We start from the raw sequence: 19,699 nt of genomic DNA on the forward strand, positions 1-19,699 counted from the left end.
TCCTTTCATTTATGTGATATGTCATGTTGATTGATTTGTGAATATTGAATCACCTTTATATCCCAGGAATAAATCTCACTTGATCATTTTGAATTTATATATATGCATTTTCTTTTAGTAAACTCTACCCCCATCGTGGGACTTAAACTCAGGATCAAGAGTTGCATGCTCTGTTGACGTTAGCCAGGCACCCCTGACTTTTAAAAATATATTGTTGGATTTGGTTTGCTAGCATTTTGTTGAGGATTTTTGCATCTATGTTCATCACTGATGTTGGCCTGTGACTCTCTTTTTTTTTTATGATGTCTGTATCTGGTTCTGGTATCAGGGTAATGCTGGCTTCATAGAATGAATTTGGAAGTTTTCCTTTCTTTTTGATTTTTTTTTTTTTGAATAGTTTGAGAAGGATAGATATTAACTCTTCTTTAAATGTTCAGTAGAGGGGCGCCTGGGTGGTTCAGAGGGTTAAAGCCTCTGTCTTTGGCTCAGGTCATGATCCCAGGGTCCTGGGATTGAGCCCTGGGTCGGGCTCTCTGCTCAGCAGGGAGCCTGCTTCCCTTCCTGTCTCTCTGCCTGCCTCTCTGCCTACTTGTGATCTCTGTCTGTCAAATAAATAAATAAAATCTTAAAAAAAAAATGTTCAGGGGGCGCCTGGGTGGCTCAGTGGGTTAAGCCTCTGCCTTCGGCTGGGGTCATGATCTCAGGGTCCTGGGATTGAGCCCCGCATCGGGCTCTCTGCTCAGTGGGGAGCCTGCTTCTCCCTCTCTCTTTGCCTGCCTGTCTGTCTACTTGTGATTTCTCTCTCTGCCAAATAAATAAAATAAAAAATCTTAAAAAAAAAATGTTCAGTAGAATTCCTCTGTGATGCTGTCTGGTTGGTATATTTTCAATTAGCAATAATCGCGCCTCGGATAAACCTCATTGGCTACGATACTGCCACTGCGCAAAGCTGGTTGGTATATTTTGATTACTGATTCAATTTCATTGCGGGTAATTGGTCTGTTCAAATTTTTTATTTCTTCTTGGTTCAGTTTTGGGATGTAATATGTTTCTAGGATTTTATCCATTTCTTCTAGTTTGTCCAATTTGTTGGGATGTAATTTTTCACAATTTCAGTTGTAGTTCAAAATATTTCAATTGTTCTCATAACCCTTTGTATTTCTGTGAAATTGGTGGCTATTTCTCCTCTTTCATTTCTGATATTGTTTATTTGAGTTCTTTTTCTTTTTTTTCTCTTTTTAATGAGTCTGGCTGAAGGCTTATCAATTTTGTTGATCTTTGCAAAGAAACAGCTCCTGATTTCATTGATCTATTTTTTTTTTAAATTTTCTATTTTATTTATTTCTGCTCTGGTCTTTATTATTTCCTTCCTTCTAGTGGTTTTGTGTTCATGTTTTTCTTTAGGTGTAAGGTTAGGTTGTTTGAGGTTTGTCTTGCTTCTTGAAGTAGGCCTTTTTTTGCTATAAACGTTCCTCTTAGAACAGCTTTTGCTGCATCCCATGGATTTTGGAACATTGTGTTTACATTTTCATTTATCCCCATGAATTTCTCGATTTCCTCTTTGATTTATTGGTTGACCCATTCATTGTTTACTAACATGTTATTTAACCACATATTCATGGTCTTTCCAGATTTCTTTCTTGTGGTTGATTTCCATTTTCATAATGTTGTGGTCAGAAGAGATGCACGGTATGACTTCAGTGTTTTTTATTTTGTTGAGACTTGATTTGTGGCTTAATGAGTGATCTCTTCTGGAGAATGTTTTATGTGCACTTGAAAAGAATGTGTATTCTCCTGTTTTAGGATGGAATGCTCTGAATATATCTGTTAGATCCACCTAGTCCAATGTGTTATTCAAAGCCATGTTTCCTTGTTGATGTTCTGTTTAGGTGATCTATCTACTGATGTAAGGGAGTGTTAAAGTCCCCTATTATTGTTGCATTACTATTAATCAGTTCCTTTATGTTTATTATTAACTTTTATTTGTTTGGGTATTCCCATGTTGGGTGCACAAATACTTACAACTGTTATATCTTCTTCTTGGATTGTTCCCTTTAGGATTATGTAGTGACCTTCCTCATTTCTTAATGCAGTCTTTGTGTGTGTCTGTGTGTTTTACTCTATTTTAAAGTCTGTTTTGTCTCATATAAGTATTGCTACCCCAGCTTTTTTTTTTTCACTTCCATTTGCATGATAAAATGCTTTTCTTTTCTTTCATTTTCGATCTACATATATCTTTAGCTCTGAAATGAGTCTCTTATAGGCAGCATGTAGATGGGTCTTGCTTTTTTATTCATCCTGTCACCTGGTGAAGACTTTTCAGAAGGCATTTAGCACTGTTGATCAAAATTGAAAGCAGACAGGGGCACCTGGTTAGCTCAACCAGTTAAGTGTCTGCCTTCAGCTCAGGTCATGATCTCAGAGTCCTGGGATCGAGACCTGGATCGGGCTCCTTGCTCAGTGGGGAGTGTGCTTCTCCCTCTGCTTGCTGCTCCCTCAGCTTGTGCGCTCATGCTCTCGCTCTCTCTCTCTCTGACTAATAAATAAATAAAATCTTAAAAGATAGAAAAACTAGAACCAGACATAAGTGGACTGAGCAATTTCTCTTCTTTGAGCTTCTTTTTCAGAAGTCTGTGCACATGTGCATGATGGTATTTGTGTGAGGGGGCTCAATATGGCATTATGGAAACAACCAAAATGCTCATCAGCAGAGGAAAGGTTAGAAAAATCATATCTCATTTGTAGTGTAGAATAATGTGCACCATTTAAAAAGAACAAGGCTGACCAATTTGTACTGGCATTCAAATTAGGTAAGAATAGGAAAGAAGTCAAATTATACCCTCCTTCCTTTTTTAGTACTACTTTGCTTTAAAACAGATATAAACTGGCCATCTGCTTGATTCTGACTTCCTTGTCACATTGTTGAACTGATACAGATGCTTCAGATAATAACACTGTGGCTCAGGGAGTCTAAATTACTGATAAATTAACTTTGTTTTTATGGCTCTTATCTTGAAGTCATTTTTACTGCTTTCATTGTGTACCAAAATGGGGAATAAGTGTCCAGGGCTGTGGGGAAGGGGCCGTGCCACAGGCAGGAACGATGTGTCTCTGGCTATGTTGAGTACTCTTGTCCTCTCAGTGCCCTGGCCCTTTGTAGTCCTGCTCAGATCAGAAGGGCATTGCTAACCTCTCTGAGGAATGGTCTTTTCTTTGACAAGGTCTTAGTAGGGCTGGCATCTGAAGAAGTCTTGTTTTCATGATGCAGTTGGGAGTAAAGTTTCATGAAAGGTACCTATATAATAGTTGAGTAAATGCCTTGATCTTTGTGCCCAGCACAATGAGTTGATCATTAAATTTAATAAATCACAATATTTATTTTCTTTCAAAAATACTTTAGAACAGAATTGCTTCTGTGACAAGAGCTCATTTCCTATGTGTTCTTTTCCAATTAAAAAATATTTTATTATGAATTTTTAAGACAAATAAGAAGGAATAAGACAGTGAGCATGGTGTATCCACCTCCCAGCCTAAGAAAGTGGGTTCTTGAAGCTGTCCCAGTGAGGGGATGGCTGGCCATTTTTTTGCCCATTGTGCTAGAGCTTTCTGATTAACATTGGTGTCTGGGGTTCGGCTCCAAGTTGTTGTGGTAGCCCTTCCATAGCAGGGCCTAGATTCCATAGTGATGCATTGCTGGATAAGAGACTGGGCTGGGGATCAGACTCAGAAAATGGCTTCTTGTGATTTCTTTGGAGGTGAAATTTCATAGTTAATACAGGGTTTATAGAAAGCTGTCACCCCTGCTCTTGCCAAAGCTGTTGAAATTATGGCACCCTTGAGCCAGTGAGACTCTTACCCTTTGCAGTGATGGAATCCAAATCTGGTCCCTTTCCCCCACCTACTTCCCTGCCTTCCTATCCACCATCTCTCTCTCTGTCCATCTGTCCTTCTATCTGTCTGTCCATTCATCCATCCTGGCATCCCTCTCATTGATTCAGTATTCTCGAGTATCTACGGTGTTAAGGTTCTGTGCTTGGCCAGGCCAGGCTGTTAAGTTCTGCTTAGAGCAAGAAGGGCAGCTGTAGATTACTTTGGACCAGCCCTGCTTGTTATTCTGCATCATCGTATGGTCCTGCAGGGGTTTCAGTGTGGAGTCCAGGGGGGAGCCATGCTCTGCAGAGGTGTTGGAAGTCCGGTGTAGTGCTGCTCACGTAGGCCACACTGCCCAACACGTGGTTAGGACTGACACTGTGGTTGTTGGAGTCACACTTCTAGTGGCAGTCCAGGTAGATGCCCTTCAGTGAGAAGAACCGCTCAGGCCAAATGGAGCGCTTATGTTGAGGGTTGGTGTGGGCTTATTGGATGTATTCTCTTCAGTGAAGATCTCAGGGCTGTTAATGCATTGTAGGTCAGCCTTCTTTGAGAGCTAGGGGTTGTGGGAGAGCATGTGTTTCTCCAGCAACCTGGTCTGACTGAAGTGTCCTTTGCAGACCACCTCTGTGTACAAGTTGTTCCCTGTGTCCCAGGAGAGAGGAGCAGGTAATTCCTAGCCTATTTTGTTCTCTTTTTTTTGGAAGATTTTATTTATTTATTTCACAGCGATTACAAGTAGGCAGAGAGGCAGGCAGAGAGAGAGGAGGAAGCAGGTTCCCCGCTGAGCAGAGAGCCCAATGCGGGGCTCAATTCCAGGACTCTGGGATCATGACAAGAGCCGGAGGCAGAGGCTTCAACCCACTGAGTCTATTTTAAAAGTTTCTTTAAGAGAGGAATGTCCAGGGTGCTATGACAGTGTGCACTATTGTATATATATTACTGGGTGTGTGAGAGAGAGAATGGAGAGAGGGAGGGAGGGAAGAAGGGAGGATATATGTATGGGTGAGAGGACAGGACAGTTCAAGGTAAGAGAGGTTTTTGCAAAGACACAGAGAGCATAAGCATATTAGTTATTTATTGCTGGGCAACAAAATACCTCAAAACTTAGTGGCTTACAGCCTTTATTATCTTCCATTGTTTCTGAGCATCAGGAATTCAGGAACAGTTTAGCTGGGTGGGTCTGGCTCAGAGTCTGTGGTGAGGTTGCAGTCAGGATGTCAGGCCAGGGCCACCGTCATCTGCAGGCTCGACTAGGGCTGGAGAGTCTGCTTCCAGAGTCACTCACTCACATGGCTGGCAGGAATCTCACTTCTTTTCCTGATGCCTTTTGCTAGAACTACTTCACTGTCCTCATAGCAAGCTTCCAGCTTCCTCGGAGCAAGTGATCCAAGGGAACAGTCATGTCTTCTGTGACCCAGCCTCACTGGTCATTTCACATTCAACACCTGCCTCTGGTGTTGTGCAGTGACAGGCCCATGCTGAGATTTCACAGTGTCCTGTTGGCCACACAGGCCAGCTATACCTGCTTTTTGAGGAGGGTGGGGGCTACGTACAGGCGTGTATACCAGGAGGCAAGGATTATGGGGACGCTCTTGGAAGCTGCCACCGTAGCATGGTCCTGACTCTGTAGGCTGGTTCGTAGGCCGGCAAGGTCGGTGGTTACAACTGTGAGTTGGGGAAGCTTGATTGGTTTGGGAATCCCAGTACAGATACTGGACCCTGCTTTAAGCAGTTTCCATTCTATCAGAGTCCTGGGGAGTCCTAGTAGGATTTTAAGCAGACAAGTGACATGCTCAGTATGCTTTTCAGTCCATAGCTCTGGTAGAAGTGTGCAGTGTGTTGGAGTGGGAGGCAGATGTGTGACCCAAGGCCTGCTGGTGGTGGTCTGTGTAGAGGCTCTGTAGTTCTTACCCTCCCTGGAGCATCTGGAGCTGGGTGAGAACCCCAGTTGTGGCAAATCCCGCCTCTCCCTACTTCCTCCTCTGTAAGGGAGACTCGGGCACAGGCTGGAGGGGCTGTAGACTTAATAAACCAGTGGCCTCCAGAGTGGGCCCTGGGGGGAAATGTCATTTGGAGTATGGGAAGTAAATATTACCACTTTATTTATCTGTATCTCCTTTTTAAAAATGTCTACTTTTAGGACGATTTTCTGATGTCCTTAGTGTCTGAGCACCACAGTGAGATGTATGTAACTTAGAAGTTAGTGAGTGTGTGCCACGGGAGTACGTGCCCCACCTCTTCTACCAATAGGGTAGATGATCACTGAGTTTCAAGACCTCTGCTAAGAGTGAGGCTCATCCTGGGGCATGGGACAGGGTTGGCAGCTGTGCCCAGTGTCTCCCTCTAGGATTGGGTGCTTTCGCAAAGGCCCTGGCACACCTCAGCACAGCCCTCAGGAGACCTGTGCCTGCTTAGCCATCTCATGGTAGCTGGCTTGTCCTGCAAGCCCCTAGCGATTGCCCCTTGTGACCTGGGTCACTTTAGGGATGGCATTCTCAGGCATCCTCTGGCTTCAGAGTCATACCTGCATTTCCATCAGGCTCAGAAGTATTGGTGGTTCTGCCTTGGCAGGTCATTTGGTTTCTCTGAGGACCCCTGTCACTTTGTAAAACAAGGGTGGTCCTCCTTTGCAAGGTGCTTTGGGGGAAGGACCTCATGCCGTGCCTGGCATGTAATATTCTTCTGCCTTCCCACACCCCACATTATGCACAGTAGGCCGGTACGGACTAAGGATTCCTTCCTGACGATGTCTCAGGTCAGGACTCCAGGGGGTTACCATGACCCCTTCATTTAGACCCTGAGGCCCCAAAGACACATTGAGTTCCAGGAAGGTCCTGGCTTACTCAGCTTGGTTACACATCTGTTTGGTGCTCCTGAGTTAAAAACATGAGAAGTAGCTTTGATAACAAAGTGAAATGTCCTTAGCAGTTGGGAACTCTGTTCGAGCAGCAGTTTCTCATGTTTGATGAAGTGTACCCATCCTTTGCAGCCTTTGTGTGTGAGGCTTACTTTGTAGTCTGAAATTAAAAAAAAAATTGAAGTCAATTCTCATAGTCTTTTCAGTAACTTTGAAGTATCCTTACAAAAGAATGCAGCTGTTCTACAGGGCATATTTTTGTAATCCGTTGCATGTTATTTGCAAAATGTATCTTTTTAACCTTTTATTTTGAAATAATTTTAGATTTACAGAAAAACTGCAAAATAGAAATGAGTTTCTGTACACTCGTCTGGCTTCCTTTAATGTTAACATCTTACACGAGCCTAGCACCGTTACCAAAAGCGAGAAATGAACATTGATACATTATCATTAAGTAATCTTCACCTGTTACTTGAACTTCCCTGATTTTCCCACTAGTGTGTTCCAGGATGCCACACTGGGGTTTGTCATGTCTCTTTGGTCTCTTCCATCGTAGAACAGTGCCTCAGTCTCTATGTTATGAAAATGTGTAAATCTGACTTTGTAGAAATCCTTTGAATGTAATTTTGTTTTTTCCTCCAAGTCCTTGGTTGCCTGCAGCTCTGACTTGGCTTCTGTTGGGCCACAGCCGGTTAGCTGGCACATAGTACTTGCTCAATGAATGGCAGCTGCTGTTGTTTTGATGATAAATGCGACATGGTCATTAGTATGCCACCAGTGTTCTTTAGTTACTTTTGGAACTTATCACTGGACTCCCTATGTGGCACCTGTGGGTGAAATGCTTTCTGGTCTGCTCAAGATTCAGGCTTTCCAGTGCAGGTGTGAGATGCAAAAGTGCCTCAGACTGTGTGCTATGAGCCTGTTTCCAGTCTTGGGAGATCTGGTGCAGTAGCAGGGGCTGGTGTGATGTTCTCTATTACAGAGGTGTTGTGCACCTACGAATCCATACCAAGCCTGAGAAAGCCCAGATCTCACTGTTCAGGTTTGTGTATGATAAACTGCACTGTCTCTGGGGAGCCTGACTGCTTATAAGGTGGCCTTTCCCCAGACTATTGGGTGCTCTAGAAATGTATCTGGGGCTGTGGAAGGACATATACGCAGAAGTGGCACTTGGTGTTTACAGACGATGACAAAGAATCCCTGTCTTTTGAGGCCTGATATTGGGTGTATATATATAGTAGTGGAAGGTAGATGGTGGGGGATGGGGTGTTGTTTTATTCTAGAGTTCTCTGTAAAAGTGAATTAGTTACCTGTATTCTGGAGTTGTGACCAATTTTTTTGGTATTTAACTCAAGAATCCCAGAATGTTTGTGTATATGCATGTGTGCATGCATGTACACATGAGACAGGCACACACATACACACATACCCATAGGGAGACAGAGACAGAGGTCTAGGTGTTCCTAGGACTGAGGGGGTTCTCAGGGATGTGGGCCTTTCAGTGCTGAAACTGGGACGATCTCAGGCAAACTGGGATGGTTGGTTGCTTTTATAAAGGATCTGCTTGGGACAGAAGATAATGGGGATTGGTGACACCTACAAGATGCCCAGGGGCAAGTTTCTAGCCATTATCTTCTGACATTTGCTCTGTCCCTTAAAAAAAAAATTCTTGGGACACCTGGGTGGCTCAGTGGGTTAAACCTCCGCCTTTGGCTCAGGTCACAGTCTCAGGGTCCTGGGATGGAGCCCTGCATCGGGCTCCCTGCTCAGCAGGGAGCCTGCTTCCCTCTCTCCCTCTGCCTGCCTCTCTGCTTAATTGTGATCTCTCTCTCTGTCAAATAAATAAATAAAATCTTTAAATCTTATTTAAAAAATTTTCTTATTATTATTACCAACATTTTATTATTCTTATTAATTTCTTCCCTGTGTTTTGCTAGAGTTTTGAAACGGTTCCCTGATATCCTCTCATTTCTTTACATTTGATTTTATAAAAATAAACTTTTGTTTGGGGTAATCTTGGTTATCCAGAAATGTTGCTGAGAGTACAGAGGTCTGAATACCCCATCTCGAGCATATCCCATTGTTACCAGTCTTACCTTTCCATAGCACATTTTTGAAAATTCAGAAATTGACTTTGCTGGGGCACCTGGGTATCTCAGTTGGTTAAGCATCTGCCTTTAGCTCAGGGAATGATCCTGAGGTCCTGGGACTGAGCCATCAGACTACTTCCTCGGCAGGGAACTTGCTTCTTCTTCTCCCTCTGGCTGCCACTGCCCCTGCTTATGCTCTCTCCCTCTCTAAAATCTCTTTTTGAAAAAAATAAATTGACACTGGTACATTGCTATTAACTAAACTCCAGGCTTTATTTGGATTTCACCAGTTTTTCCATTTATATCCTCTTTCTGTTCCAGGATCCAGTTTAGGGCACCACATTACATTTTATTGTCTTTGGCAGTTCCTGACTTTGAGGGGTACTGGTCAGGCACCCTGTAGGATGGCCTTAAATCTGGGTTTGTGATTAGAGTGGCTTACAGGTTTTGAAAAGAGCATTCCAGAGGTGCAGTGTCCTTCTCATCCTTTTAGGAGATGTCACCCATGTGACATCCCTGGTGATGCAAACCTTGATCACTTGGTGGATGTTGTGTTGGCCAGGTGGCTCCACTGCAGTGTTACTGTTTCTCCCTTTCCCTCCTTGGAAGTGAATCCTGAGGCACAGGCCACCTTAAAGGAGTTCGGGAGGGTGAAGCCGTACTTCCTGGAGATGGAAGTATTACATGTATTATTTGTAGGGTTGCAGGACACCTAGATGACTTTGATTTTCAGGTAAACAATGACTTCTTGGTGTAAGTATTTCTTTTGCGATATCTGAACTTCACATTTAACTGGGCATCCTTTATTTTGTTAAATCTGGCAACCCTAATTATTTGGAATTTTTCTGTAAGAAAAATTCATCTCTTTCCCCATTACATTTGATTTTTAGTTTGGTTCCACCATCTTTTTGGTATGGTTGTCTTCCCATTTTCCGTCATCCTTCAGCAGAGTTTGATATATTTTAGTGATTACACTTTGTCTACTTAATTTTCTTTTAAAATGGCGTGGCAAATAATTGAGTTTGGCTCAAAAATGAATTAGTGTGTGTGTTTAATAAAAAAATTTTTCTCCTTACATGAGCCAAAAAGCACATTAGTTTCCAACCCTCAATAAATCAAACCCAGAGGTGAAGGAAACAGGAGATTTGTACTGAATTTCCAAGTGTGGATCATGGGAGGTGCAGGGAAAAGAGACGCTGCTGTTCCTTGAGCAGCCCCAGGGGGCGAAAGCAGCAAGAGCGCTTGGATTCTGGTTGAACCTGGCAGTGTAAGGTACTTGTGATGGCTTACCATCTCTGACTTCTGGCTGGGGTGGGAGAATGCTAAGTGGATGTGGAAATGAAGGTGGACTGGGGTGGTGGCAATGCTGAGGGGGACTGGTATAGTTTTCCTTTTGAAAGAAAACCAGATGGCCTATTTCCTGCATGCAGGGCACCTAGCCCCACAGAGGTGTTGTCTTTCAGCAAAGCAGCAGTTCTGCAGCAATACGCTGGGGGGGTGGGGTAGGAGGTGGGGAGGGGGTTATTCCCAGCATCCCAGCAGCTGGCTCCAGTCACACAGGGCCACTTCCCTGCAGCAGCAGGTGTTCCCGGAAGCGGCAGGGGCTGCTCAGCCCCTTCTGGACTAGAGGCTGCAGCTGGTGCCAGGGCCCTGACAAGCCTTCCTGGAGCCTGAGGGCCAAGCAGAGGGGAGGTATTGCAGCTTGGTGAATGGAATGTGGCTGGGCCCTGTTGATGGTTGCCTTCCTGTTAGTTCATTTGAAATGATGAAACTTTTTTTTTTTTAAAGATTTATTTATTTATTTATTTGACACAGAGAGAGAGAAAAAGAGAGAGCGTGAGCGAGCACAAGTAGGGGGAGCAGGAGGCAGAGGGAGATGCATGCTCCCCGCTGAGCAAGGAGCATGATGTGGGACTTGATCCCAGGATTCTGGGATCACGACCTGAGCTGAAGGCAGATGCTTAACTGACTGAGCCACCCAGGTGCCCCTAAACGATGACACTTGAGAGGGTTCATGTCACTTGAAGGGGGGATCCTGCCTGGCACACAGTAGGTGTGTGATTACAGGTTTGCCCCTAACATGAGTGCCCTTATTCTTTGTTTATATGTGGCAGCAGTTGTGACATTGATCTGTCTACTTACCTCAACCTAGTCCTGTCTCCCTCGTTAACATTGCCCATCACTTGTCATTGCCTCGTCTAAATCCCTTTTCCCAACTGTAGGGTCTCATTCCTGTCAGGTCTCCACAGAAAGTCTCCAGCGCTCCTGGAGCTCTGATGCCTTTTGATTCCGGTACCTTCTCCTTTTTCCCCACCAGGATGGGGTTGTCCATGTCTCTTCCTCTCGAAGGTCTTTTATGGAATCTTGTCTCTGGCAGCTGGCACAGTCTGACTCGGCCTATAGAAAGCTCTTGTCGGATATTTAGGGAGTGAATAAATATCTACCTTAGGTTGAAATGATTTGTATATCCCAAAAAAGAAATACTTATAGGTGCAAAAGTGCCCTGAGCAACTTATTATTATTTTTTTAAAGATTTTATTTCTTTATTTGACAGAGATCACAAGTAGACAGAGAGGCAGGCAGAGAGAGAGAGAGGAGGAAGCAGGCTCCCCGCTGAGAAGAGAGCCCGATGCTGGGCTTGATCCCAGGACCTCAGGATCATGACCTGAGCCAAAGTCAGATGCTTAACCCACTGAGCCACTCAAACACCCCCCAGGGTAACTTATTAAAATATCTGTGCCCTTGTACAATTAATGAATTTAGTCTTAGACTGCCAATTCTTTTGTCATAAGGAAACAAGAAACTTCACTTTCAACATAGCTTCCTCAAGGTATTACAAATATCTATGTTTGGTTCTTGTAATCTTCTTGACCAGAACAACATATGTCTGTCCATGTATTTATATTTTTTTAAGATACCAGATGCCTGTAGTACAAGTTTTTATTATCTGTTGTCGAATTTTGTTTTGAAACTTAAAAACACATTTTGGAATATTGCTGTAGAAATGAGTGCTGAGTGCTACCTGATCATAGGGTTATATCTCGGCAAGCTCTTCTGAGTTTTGAATTTTCTTGAATTTCTGGTTATGGGATGCCAGCATGTGAAATACATGAATTGTAAATAGGGGGTCAGTTTCTAACCGCTCTAAAAAGGAGCAGGCAGTTATATTTTTGGTGAGGATTTTGGAAGTTGAGGCTAAGTCCCGAAGAAGGACAGCCAGGTTCTGCACCGTTTAGAGATGAGGAAGCCAGGCACCATTTCTGGTTCCCCATTGTCAGGTAAAGTTCAGCTGAGCCCCACCTATCAGCAAAGCCCCATCCTGGGGGTGGCCCAACAGCTCACGGCAGCCACAGTTCCACCTTTAAGTGGCCAGTGGCGTAGGAACAGAGCACTCCATTAATTATTATGAGGTATGACTTTCTGGGTTGGTGACCTTCTATGTCTGGAGTCACAGTGGAATTGCTGAGTGAAATGAGCTACGGTGTCTCGTTTTTACACAGACCACAATCTCTTCTGAACTGCACCCTGTTCTTTTATGAGGAAACCTAAACAGCTTTACTTGCCCTTTTCCAGATTTTTTGCTGCTCTTTTTTATTGCTGCATATGAGGTCACCGAAGGTTTTCTTTTCAGCTTTAATGTTATCGACTTGAACATTGTTGCAGCTGTGGCTCCTCCTTTTCAGATATTTGTTTTCCTGAGTTCTGGGTAACGAGCTTGTTGGAGGCACAGAGAGTCTCCCTCGGAACACGAGTGTCTTTGAGAGGTGTAGCTCACCTGGAGTGGCTCAGCTTCATCCTCATTAACAGTTAGGTGAGGATACTCCATAGAGCACTTGTTTTCAAACTTTATTAGTAGGGGACCCCTTTGTATGCCGAACAGCAATAAAACACCAAAGCGAGCTGCTGTGTGATGTGGGGACTGGGATAGCGAGACGATGGAGAGCATTGAGCTGTTTATGCAGGAGGCACTGGGAAGGGGTGTCTCTGAGGCCACTTCTGGGGAGCCCTTGGTCACAGAGCCCAAAAGTCACAGCTCTGGAGTCAGGCATTTGTGGGCAGGCATCCTTGGTGCTGCCCGCTCTCTGGACAGCAACCCTCTGGGCTTAGGACCTGCGTTTGACCAGAGGCCTGATAGTTCCGCTGGGAAGTCACTTAGTCTCAGCATTTCCTTTGCTGTGTTCCTCTTTTCCCTCTCATATTCACAATCTGTCACTGGCTCGGGCTCTCAGCACTTGCCCCTCTTCCCTGGCCTCCTGTTTCTCCTCTGTATCCAGGGCCTGTTCATCATTGTCTTGGTCATAATTAAAACAGCATTAGTGCCTAGCATTGATGGAGCAGTCATGTTGCTAGGCTGCTGTCAGTGCTTCATTGTGTTATCCTGCTTACCCCTCGCCTTGGCCTTTTCGTAGGAGGTGCAGATGACCCATAGCTTCCATTTCTTGTATCACTTCCGAACTGGCGTTCACTTCGCGCCTTACACTGGAATTTTCTAACTGCCCCTGATGCGTCTGGAGGCCAAAGGTTTCTTTCTGTAGCATGTCTTGCATAGCGGGGTTTGGTGAATATCTCTTCACCACTTTGATCTCAGCAGTCCCCTACAAAAGTCCTTGCTGGATCCACTTCCTTTAGGTAAAGATCAACCTTGAGCCCAGTGCAAGTCTGTGTCTGTAGGTCTGGGTCCCTGCGCTTCCCTGTAGGGATTGTCAGCAAGAATACACACTTCTTTTCTTGTCCCCAAGACCGTACTCTTCTTCCATATGGCTGCAAATTAGTGCATTTTCTTCCTGTTCTCCTTTCCTTGCATTGGAATGGCAGGACTGTCTGATCTGTGTATGGTCTGGTGTGCATAGCCATCTGTTAGCACTTTCATTGCCTGGAAGTGTGCTCAGGTCATTTCCATTTGACTTCTCAAGACCTCATCCCTGTTCTGCAATTAAATTAGGAACTCTTTTCTATAAGAGAACCAGGACTTAAAAATCTCCCCCAAACTCCCCATGACAGTGCACAGAGCAGGCAGTTGATAAATATTTGCTTTCTATTAGAGTCCTAAAGAAAATCATTCCTCAGGATGAAGCTTTGTGTCAGTACATGCAAGCACGGTAATCCTGTTTCTCCAGTCTTGTTCTTCATGAATGTTCTCTAGGAGAGGCTCACTTAAGTAGAAGAACAAGAAGCTACTGGTGACACTTCCTAAGGTTTCTGTATATTGGGGACACTGGCATCATCATCTTGAATTATACATTAATAGAAAAATGTAAGTCTGGAGTTCTGGCGGCATTCGTAAATAATTATTTTGCATCATTTTTTAAAATGTTTATGATGTGGACCAGTTCTGCAGATTCTTGGTGTAACTGTGGTCAACAGCCTCATGAAAAGGGGAACTGAGAATGGCTTTGTCCTTCCTTAGTAGTGCCCTGAACCAGTCTCCACTGTGTAAATGCACTGATTTGCAGAGTACATGTTGACCTCTAGAACCAGGAAAGGAGGAAAGGGAGAGGCTGCCCCTTCACATGACATTCTTAGATCGAGGGGCTCCTTCTCATTCTGTGTTTATTTGGAGACATTGGTCTCATTACAGTTTAAATCTTGTTCTCTTACTTTTGCAGCCTATTTAATTGAGACCATTTCAATGAAAAAATGTTAAAAACATTGCAGTTATAAAGAATCTGGGGTCATGCAGAGGCCTTAATTGATCCTTATGATGAACGAATGACTGTAACTCCCTGGCAAAGGGCCTCCTTTTCATTATTTCTCAAGGACTTTATCCCATCTCGATCAGCGTGGAACAGCTTAATGTTTTTGGCCCATTGCACTCTGAGTTATGCTACTTTTAAAGCTTTGACTGCATAACTGAGAGAGGCCGAAGCCAGAGTAAGCTGGATAGCATACTCCTGTGCTATTTATTGCATGAGGCAGTAAAAACAGCACTAACACAGTCCTTTGTTTTACTTTTTGTAGGCTCTGTCATCACTTTAATTGGTTGTTGTTAGAACAGATGTTTTAAAAGGAATATTTTGGCATGGCTGTATTTGCTTATTTAATTTCTGATGACTTGCAGGACCTTTATATTTACATTAAAAAAAAAAAAAAAGAGCCATGGGCCATAGGCACAGAGCAACCCCATTGGCCCTTTCCAGACCTGGTTCTGGGGAAAGATAGTGAGGATCCCAGGGTGAGCTTTGCTGGGAAGAGTCTTGAGGGAAGGAGCCATGAACTTGAAAACCCAGGGCCAGCATGCAGAAACCTCTCCATGTACAGTCAGTAGAACTTTCAGTAGCAATCCAAATATCAAACCATCTTGAAAGATGGCTTTTAAGAAATGTAAAAGTGAAGTTACCAGTGCTTTAAGGTAAACAGAATTTAAAAAGAAAATTGTCCACCTGTTTAGAGAGAGCTTATGAACCAATTAAAGCCTTTACAACAATGATACCTTTGAAAAGCATCAAACTGACTTCAGACTTGGACATGAGCTTGCTTCCTATGCTGTAGCTGAAGAATCCAGTGATTATTTTTGGTTCTTTGAATTTGGGCATTCATAGAAAAGCTAACTTTCAAAAAAAATTGTTTCCACATTTGGGTCAAAATGTACTTTCTAAATTGCTATTTCATGATAAGGTTTGTAAAAATAATAATGTAGCTCAGTATTTTGAAGAATTTTAGATTCAGAAAAAGTCTTTAAGAATGAAAGTTTTATTTTAAGGATTCTTTGCTCTTTATATGTTTGACTCCTCTTCTTTGCCCTTTTACAAATTTGAATAGGTGGGGAAACTCCACTGGTTTATCCTAAAGCAGACACCTAATAAATAAACAAAACATCATCAGTGGAAGTGGTCACAATGAATCCTGTGGTATAGCAAATTTCCTTCTATAGTTAATTGATATATAAGCTAATTTGGGGCTTATGATTGTACAGAAAATGTTTGTTATGGTAAGCTAGCCAGACAGATGCTGCTCAACTTGTAATCAGAACTTCCTAGATGTAGAAGTCTCTTGATTCCAAGCCAGAAAGTGAACCTGTTCTTTTGTCTAGCTAGCTGGGTTCTGCCTTACTCTTTTTCCCGTTTAATGCGGCTTGTTTGGTGCATAACAAGCATTCGGTAACTGTTTGCCCAATTAATGAGTTGCCAAGAGAGTTAACAAGTGACTAGATGTCATTTATACCTGGGGGGTGGCTTATTGCTGGGCGTCACCCTCTTTCCACAGTGTTTCCATGGTGTTATCATTATCTATGAGTGTTAACTGATTGTCAGGCTGCTCAATCCTTCCAGTCTGTTTAAGCCCTAAGTTGAAATTCTGAGGTTTTATTGGTTGGTCGTAGGACTTTTTGTTATTATGGGCTATCTTAAACCATTTGAGATCAATGGATCAGGGATGCCTGGGTGGCTCATTTGGTTAAGTGTCTGCCTTCAGCTGGAGTCGTGATTCCAGGGTCCTGGGATGGAGTCTCGCTTTGGGTTCCTTGCTCAGCAGGTGGCCTGCTTCTCCTTCTGTCTGCCACTCCCCTTGCTTGTGCTCTCTCTAACAAATAAATAAAATCTTAAAAAAAAAAAAAAAAAGAGCTCAATGGATCAGTCTTTTTTTTTTTTTTTTTTTTTTTATATTTTCTACCCACCTAAGCATTTTAGAATTAATAAAATGTTAAACTGTTTCTAGCTTGGAAAATGCTACAAACCAAAGCATATGTAGAGTACATGTATGAATCATATTTTATTTTGTGATTGTTATTCATATTTACATATTATTAGGGGAGAGGCTGGGAGGGACTTCATTCATAGCGGTTGCTGCTCTTAAAGAATGTAACAGGAAAGGTCTAAAGTGATGAAAATTGTTCCTGTCAAGTTTATGATTTTTGACCTTTATAGAATAACATTTATCTCAATTGATCAGGAAAAAAAAAAAAGGTAGTTTCTTTGAGATACTGTCACTTACTATTTTCAAAAGAGCTTTAACTCTTTAAACCCATGTCACATGTAAATTGACAGTAAAAGTTTCTTATAGGTTAAGAGAAGGTTATGCCTGGCATAACTTCCGTGGCCAAGCACAGAAGTCTTTCTCTCAGTTTGATGGCTGAGTGGGACTAGCAAATTTCTTAGCCAGGTGTATCGCCCAGCCCCATGACAGCATTTATCTGATTGTTTTCTCCATAAAATATGTGTCCAAAATAAAATAAAACCCTACATTGAGATACTTTTCTGTATAGATTCATAATTTATTTATTTTTTTAAAAGATTTTATTTATTATTTATTTGACAGAGATCACAAGTAGGCAGAGAGGCATCCCACTGAGCGGAGAGCCCGATGTACGGCTTGACCCCAGCACCCTGAGATCATGGCCTGAGCCAAAGGCAGAGGCTTTAACCCACTGAGCCACCCAGGCGCCCCTAGAATTCATAATTTAAAACTTTGTTTTACTTGTTCTAAATTGATACGAACCATTTCAGAATCACTTTTTCAAAATCATTGGTAATAAAGGGGAGGATATGCCTAGTTTCTCAAATTAACCAAATTAAGCATTTCAGGGCTTATATTTTTTCTTGTATTTGGGTTGCTATTTTTCTGTTTTTTTCCATGTAGATTTATATCAGAGGTACTTCACTCATACTTTGGTAATTTTTTATTTTTCAGTTTGCTAACTTAATTTGATGATACACATATACATGGAAACCGTTGCTATTGAAATGTTCTGAGCAGTAATAATTTTATTGACTTGGAAGTCTGTGTTTCTTGATTTCCAGTGGTTGCTTGCAGTATTTAAAGTAACTCACAATCCTGGGATCATCACCAAGTTTATGATTAGAAAAAAAGGGGGGGTGGGTCTGGTGGGGAGTAGAAAAAAATGGAATTTATATTACAGACTGCTTGTGGCATCACATAGAGAGGGAAGTTCACCCAAGTCCCTTAAAATATGGTTGTAAATTTGAGAATTAAAAATAATTTTATGTCGAGAGGACCTCAAGAGTGAAAGTCAAAAAGCACCTGTGTGCCTCAGTGGATTAAAGCCTCTGCCTTCAGCTCAGGTCATGATCCCAGGGTCTTGGGATTGAGCCCCGAATCGGGCTTTCGGCTTAGCGGGAGGCCTGCCTCTCCCTCTCTCTGCCTGCCTCTCTGCCTACTTGTGATCTCTATCTGTCAAATAAATAAATGAAATCTTTAAAAAAAAATGTAAAACATCAAAAAGTCCAAATGAACTTAGAAGTGCATCAAAGGAATTACTGGAGGGCACACACCATTTCAAGTGTTCCTTTGTGCAAGGTTGTCCATTCTGTGGATTAGCCTGTAATCTGGGGCCACATGTGTGATTTTGTGGGACCCGGATTGATTGGGAGTGCCTCTCTTTTGACAAGGTCAAGTGTGGTCTCCTCTAGGGAGGTAGTGTCCCTCTTCTACTTCCCCAGTTAAGAGTGTTCACCAAGTCGTATTGGAAGTTAGCTGACCTCCCAGGTGTCACCAGAGGAGCCCTAGTCATGCTGGCAAAGCTCCCCACCCTCAGCCCCTGCAAAGTGAATTCTGGGTGGGTCATGTGGGTAGTACTTTAAATCAGACCATTTGTGTTGGTTATCTTGTGCTGTGTAGCAAATTGCCCCAAACTCAGCAGCTCAACATGACAGTAAATATTCTTCACAGGTTCTGTGGGTTAGGATTTGCTTAGCTGTGTGTTTCTGGTCAGAGTTCTTTTGTGCAGTTACAGTCACAGTGTCAGCAGGACAGACAAGAGGGCCTTCTTCCTGGGTGGCCCTCAGAGGCCTGGCAGGCTGGCTGCTCAAATGTCCTTGACAGTTGGTGTCCCCCAGACACCTAGCCTCCGAAGTCACACGCTGTCATTCCTGCAGTAACCTGTTGGTTACCCACATGAGCCCTGTTCATTGTAACTGCACAAGGTCACAAATATCAGGAGGCTGGAATCACTGGGGAATCTCAAAGGCTGGCTGCCACACCATCTCAAACATACCTTCCTTTTGGTCAAATCAATCCTGTTGTCTATTAGGAAGGTAAACAAAATGCTTGCTGAGTCCAGGCATTCTGTAATGAATCACATTCTGGGAGGCTTGCAGAGGTGGCTGCCTAGAGAAAAGCATCCTTGCTGAGTGTGTGGTGGGAGCGGTTTCTTCAAACGGTCTTTTAAAATCAGTGATAACACTTAATATCTTTTAACAAAGAACAAGAAATTACCTTAATTCTACCTTCCTTAGTACCCAGATGCTTTTAGTTTTTTCCCATGTAGTCCTTTTTCCTTTGCCTGTGTATAGTGCTTATCCCTCTAGATCTACATATATATTTACAAAATGGGATCACAGTGTACTGTTTTATAACCTGATTTTTCTACTTCTAACATCATGGATATTTTTGCATATCTTCAAATACTCTTTTTCAAGCTCACTTTTAATGGGAGCCTACCACTGTGTCAAAAGAGGTAGTCTGTTACCTAACTCACTATTGTTGGACATTTAAATTTCGTCCTAGCTTTCCTCTTAAGTTTGCGGCAAACTTCATTGTGTCCTAAATCTTGCTGTGTGGCCAGCATTGATTCTTGGCATGAATTCTCGGATCTGTAACTGTTGGGGTGGACAATAGAGTCGTTCTCAAGGTTTTGATGTTTTTTATTAGGAGCATGGTGTCTTTATTTTTATTTACTTAATTTATTTTAAGTAGGATCCACACCCAATGTGTGGTTTGAACTCACAACACTGAGATCAAGAGTTGCATGCTCTACCAACTGAGCCAGCAGGCGCCCCCACTCTGTCCTATCTTTAGAGTAAACCTTCAGCTGGTAGAGTTTATAGGCGGCCTTTCCCAAGTATTGGGCTCAGCATATCAGTGCGAATCTTTGCCAGTTTGATAGATTAAAAAATGGAAAACAATAGAAATTTTATTGGAGTAT

At 42.8% G+C, this 19,699-nt stretch overlaps 1 protein-coding gene and 1 pseudogene across 2 annotated transcripts in view; one reads left to right on the plus strand and one right to left on the minus strand.

Moving 5' to 3' along the window:
- The window catches only part of DTD1 (D-aminoacyl-tRNA deacylase 1), a 173,205-nt gene that overhangs the window by 68,449 nt on the left and 85,057 nt on the right, over positions 1 to 19,699 (plus strand). The gene's annotated exons all lie outside the window — the stretch shown is intronic.
- On the minus strand, positions 795 to 951 carry LOC131808770 (U4 spliceosomal RNA; annotated as a pseudogene).

Source organism: Mustela lutreola, chromosome 9 (genome assembly GCF_030435805.1).
Source record: "Mustela lutreola isolate mMusLut2 chromosome 9, mMusLut2.pri, whole genome shotgun sequence".
Lineage (NCBI taxonomy): Eukaryota > Metazoa > Chordata > Mammalia > Carnivora > Mustelidae > Mustela > Mustela lutreola.